The sequence below is a fragment of the Microtus oregoni genome, unplaced genomic scaffold (assembly GCF_018167655.1).
Source record: "Microtus oregoni isolate MIOR12 unplaced genomic scaffold, Mior012 000000F_ref0000247, whole genome shotgun sequence".
NCBI lineage: Eukaryota > Metazoa > Chordata > Mammalia > Rodentia > Cricetidae > Microtus > Microtus oregoni.
Genome location: NW_024543059.1, coordinates 73,740,552 through 73,746,355, shown reverse-complemented (window position 1 = coordinate 73,746,355; position 5,804 = coordinate 73,740,552).

Here is a 5,804-nt window from a genome sequence, read left to right as displayed (position 1 = left end):
GAGAAAAAATTTTCAACTTGACAACTGAATATTCAGAAATTTTACACGGAATTGCCATGTTTTCCTGAGTTAGCAATATATGAGTTCATTCTGCCTCATAAAGAAGACAGCAACAATGAGCTGAAATTTCCAGACAGCCTGAAGATCAGGCAGGAGAGACCAGCCCACACTCCAGAGTGCTCTGCGTTGCTAAGCTATGATGTTGATGGACTAAGGATGCTCCACCCATTTTTGACTGACAGTATTTTCAGTTTAAGATTGGCACATAAGCCCTTCATAAGTCAAAAGGATCTACACTGTCACATTCAAATCCATACTGAGGGTCAGAATTGCAACATACGAACAGAGGAGGGGCAAGCCAAAGCACGCAACAAATGGTACGATCCAGAGTAGAGTGATTGCCAGGATGGAAAGACTCGACATGGGTGATTGGCGTGTGGTGTTTAATGAATAGCCATACTGGCCCCTGCTTTACACCAAGCAGCTGTTATCTGTGATGTTGTAGGGTAGAGTGATTTGGTGAACAAACTGTAAGGGCTCTGTCCTCTGGAAGCTTAGTTCTAATGGGCACAAACAAAAACAGAGAGATGGAAATCAAGACAGCAGAAGATGCTCGGCAAACTAGAAGAGCGGACTGATAGAGCAGATGTGGGCTGGCTTAGATTCCCCGCTTAGCTACAAGGACCCAGCTATGCCACTTGAGACAGCGCGAGCAGAGACACTACACAAGCCATTAAGCATGGCTATCTTCCAATGAAACTTCATCTGAATTTTATAGGATTTCATTTCTTTAACTGTCTAAGAAAGTAAAAATAATTCTTAGCTCATAGGCCATATAAAAACAGGTCCTGGTTACAAGCCTTTGCTCTAAAAAGTTGATGCTGTCTGTCACAGACGAAAACTTTTCCTTCTGCTCATTTAGATTTAGTGCTTTGGGCCTTTGAATCAAACTGACGAAAAGGAGAGAGAAATTGCATTCGTATATGCACATTGGAGAAAGGAAATGGAAGACAAAAAGAGAAAAGAATTGGGTAATGACCATAGAGAACAAGATAGGTCCTTAGGACAGGAGGGAGAACAGGTGGCCTGTTACAGTGCCTCTCCTGAGAGCTCTGGTCCTGGTGCCGACTTCTCAGGAGCAGGGACAAGAGTCGATCTTCTCTAGTCCTAAGCTCTGGAGAAGTGTGTGGTGTCAGGGTTCCTTTTGGAGGCTCTGCTTTTAGACAGTGAGGGAAGTCCTGGCCTCTGTCGACTCTCAAATGCCTTCAGCTCAAATCGACATTCCTGGACCCCTTTGATATTAGAAGTCGTCTCTATCCTCTGGATCCCAGACTCATCTGGAGAAAAGCAGAGGCTCCAGCGATCTGTTTCTGGAGTTTGTATGTGGCTTCCAGGCAGGTGACTTGCACCATCAGGAACTGTGGTACACTTGCAGTATTTAAAATATAACCCTTCCTACAGACTCTCAAACCGCACCACCTACACACAAGTCTGGAAGGCTCCTGCAGTTTAGGGGGTAAGAAAAAAAGTGTTATGTTGTGAATCTAGCTTGAACTCAACACAGACCATGGCTTAGAACACTTGGTCCCCAGACAATGCTGCTACTTTGAGGGCTGTGGAGCCATTAAGAAGTCAGGGATAACTGGCAGAAACAGCTCACTAGGATCAAGCTTTTGAAAGTTATATCCTAAACCCTGATTTTGTCTGCCAGAATAGGAGGCCCTCTCCCACACAGTCCATCCTCCATGAACACTGCCAGGCTTCCTCACCATGATGGACCAAAATCCTGAACTAAAATAAACCTTCACCCCATTGCTTCTATCACGTATTTTGATCACAGAACCAAAAGAAGTAACCAGTACTGAGAGAAATAGGTATATATGCAACTTACGGTTGAACATCCTCTTTACAGAGCTCCCAGGGGTAGGACCCACAGTTTTGATCTGTCAAGCACCTCCTGATCCGAACCAGGCATATGTATGCAATATAGTCACAAGGTAACCTCCATGTTCACAGCAGGTAGAACTTGGATAGACAACCCACAAATTCCAATGTGCTACCCAGAGAAATAAGATCCTCTGGAAGTATGCCACCCCAGGAAACCACCACGCCCAGGACTTGTTGAAGATGATGGGCAGTTTTCAAAAGGGCATATCCTTGTGCAAGAGAGGGAGGTTAGGGCCAGGCAGGTCAAGGGAGATGGCAAGGAACTATGGGATGCCCACATTCCACTGCGAGGCTCATATCACATGCCAGAGAATCTGCTGTTCTGCACAAATGGTTCACCCACGTTAGCATATTTTTACCAAGAAGAAAATTTAAACCTGCCACTTGGACTGCTGAATGTCATTTTGATTGTCTCCTGCTTGGCAGACTAGCCCTCCTTTCAGTCAAATACATGTACAATTGATTTAGCCAAGCCTTGGCTATTGAGAAATCTGTGGCCTTCGGGTCAGAATTCACTCAAAAATACGGACAGTCAACCAACACAGTCAGGACCCAAGCAAGGTTAACATCAACCTGGAGAGGGAAGGAGCACCACCACATGCATTCCTAGCAAACATGGTGGGAAATGTGCCCCAAAAACGAAATCTCTTTTTGGTAGAGCTTTGTTAGAGGTTAGATGTCTACTCTCTTTTCATCCACCTTGATTTGGATGCGTTCTGTGCTAGCTCTTGATTTAAGACTGGCCTTTGTACTTAGTTAATATTATATATTCCACATTGTGAAATAAGTTAAACAATGATGGTATGTTAAAGCAATAGTTTATGAAGTATCCCTTCGTAAGAGATAATGAATCTAAGTCTCGAGAAATGACCAATGAGTAGAGGCTCATAACTGCTTTTATTTTATAAGGATTAAAATGTGTGTTCAGTCAGTCAGTCAGTGAATACAGATTTACCAAAGTCTACTGTGTTGGAAGCATTGTGCTAGTGGAGTACAATGGAAAACAACATCCATCAAGAGGGAAGAGCATGGGCCATGACAGGGAAAGGGGAGAGGGAACCCTTGGTTTTGTTTTTAAATTAGTTGAGAACAGGCTTTGGTCATCAAGAATGACTTCTCTCAGGCTGTCTGTGACACTTAAACGGAAATCTGAAGCCAAGGCAAAGTCCTCAGCTGACAAAGGGTCATTAAAACCTGTGTGGAATGGTCCAAGAGGAGCCTGGGGAAGCAAACTGGCAGTCGCTGGGGGTGTAAGGAAGGGGACATCACCACCACCATGCAGAGGAGGAAGGGAATCATGGAAAGAAATTACAGAAATGCAGATGCATTTTCGGCAGGTGGCCATGGGCAGAGGGTTTTGGAATGCGGTTGATGGGGCTTGGAAGTGATTTGATACAGGAATGCGATGAAGGCACAGAATTTTCTAGTACTCTTCACACTTTCTTGGTCTATTTCTTTGGGGTCATTTGTCATTAATTGAGGCCATTTAAGCTATGACGTTGTTAAATAATTTATTATTTATTCATCACTCTGTCCTTCAACAGTCGTGTTGATTAACAGAAAGACAAGCCAAGTTTATATTCATAATTGAAATGTGTTCATGGACATACTAAAAGGGGGGGGGAGAGGTGAACTTAAGTGTGAGCTGTTTGCTGGTGCAGCAGGTCTCGGCTCAGACTGCTCCAAACGTCAATCTGTAACCACCTGTGTCTACTGCCTGTCTACCGGACAGAGCAGAGCCAGAGCTATTGAATCCCTGGGAGTGAGAGAGCCTCTGCAGGCGGGGAGGGAGAGGGTTGAGAGAAGTGAACTCTGGTGGGTAGGGTTACCCCGTCTGGTTAACTGTCCCACCTCCAGGACATCTTTCCTGGAAGAGGGTGAGCACTTGATAGTAAGTGAGCGATTAAAGGCCTAGTAAAGCAAGATTTTCTAAAGCAAGAGTTTAGGACTTCAAAATAGCCCCCAGCGAGGTAGAACAAAGCTTTCATTTTGAGCTAGCTGAGACTGATAGTCTAGAAGACTTGAAGATGCCAGAAAAGGAAGCGGGTGAGCCTGGGACTGAGAAGAAAGGCGCAGAGCGGGCGGGCAGGGAGGGTAGGCAGGGAGATGTAAACTTGGCACATGGCTGACATCAAAAGCCAAAAGAATCATCAGATCACTGGGAAAGAATGCAAAGTAACCAAAAAGGAAGGGGCTTGGGACTCTCCTTCGGAGACACCAAGTCTTGACTTCATTTAAGACTTATTTGCATTACTTTAAAGCCGAGAGAGATCATTTTTTTTATACTAAGAAAGACGATCCCCAAATATGAAGAAGCCCAGCCAGCTCATGAATGAGCCAGACTTGGAACCCAAAACTCTTGAGAGATTGTGTAAAGACCGTGATTTTCAGTACGGAGACTATCAAGGAACCTGGGGTTGATAGAAAGGACGTGGCCACTCATGACTTCTACTGCTATGACCTTCAGTAGGCAACATCTTTCAACATTACAGCAGGATTATACATGAGATTTCATGCAAATACCCTGGCGCCCTTTGCTCCTTTCCTCCACCTAGCTTAGAAAAATAAATTGTCCTAGATGTACTTTAGTATAAATTAATATCTTTATCCAAATGATTATGAGACGCATTAAAACAAATTAGGCTTTCTCTGCTGGCCTCCCAAGGCGCAGAATTAACTGGAACTCTACAGCCTGGCTTCAGGCTAAGCAGCTGTGGAATCTTGAACTGCTGGCTCCTTCCCTAAGGCCGCTTGGTTCTTATCAACAGAACCTACAAGGTAACCTCTGGTTCTTATCAACAGAACCTACTACATAACCTCTGGTTCTAAAAGTCATTTATGACCCAGTGGCTATTTTTTTTTTTTTTTTTTTTTTTTTTTTTTTGGTTTTTCGAGACAGGGTTTCTCTGTGGTTTTGGAGCCTGTCCTGGAACTAGCTCTTGTAGACCAGGCTGGTCTCGAACTCACAGAGATCCGCCTGCCTCTGCCTCCCGAGTGCTGGGATTAAAGGCGTGCGCCACCACCGCCCGGCCCCAGTGGCTATTTTTAATTAAGGTCAATCAATCTTTTTTAAGTTCAATTTAACTTCAAATTTCATCGGTATGAGAAGCCATCCTTGGGGTTGGGGGGGGGGGGGGGTGCAGGAATGAGTACCAAGTTCACTACTGGGAACCAAGGGATAAGAAATAGCCTGACTTCGGAGATTGAAGGTCTGTGTCTACCTGGAACTATTAAGAGTAGATGTTTGGAGTTGGATGGTGGTGGCACCCGCCTTTAATTCCAGCACTGGGGCAGGGGCAGAAGCTGGCAGATCTCTGTGAGTTCAAGGCCAGCCTTGGCTACTGAGCTAATTCCAGTTCACAGAGAAACCCTGTCTAGGAAAAACAAAAGCAAACAAACAACAACAACAACAAAAGAGTAGATGTTCGGAATGCCAGATCTACCACTCCTTGTCAGAGCTGTGGCTGAGTCCCAGTCTTGTGACAAGGGAGTGCACGACCTGTTTGCTCTTGTGTACAGTAAATGGCAGGCTTGATTCACAAGATAATATATAAGTGCACTAAAAAGAAGGCAGAAAGTGGGAAAGCAGGAAATTACTGGCAGAAGAGGAAGAAAAGCAGAAGCAGGCAAAGTTAGGAAAACAAAAGGTGAGGTAAATGGAATTACAAGGTGGGGAGGGGCAGGGGACGTCTGCAGAGAAGGGACTGGAGCCAGTCCGACTGTGGGAGGTACTGAGGTGGCCGGCTGCTGGGCTGCTGACTTGCCAAGCAGGCACCAGGTGGAGGAGGGGAGCGCGAGGGAGGGAGGGACTTGGCAAAGGGCAAAGGCAGGCAACACTTAAAAGGGGAATGACACTA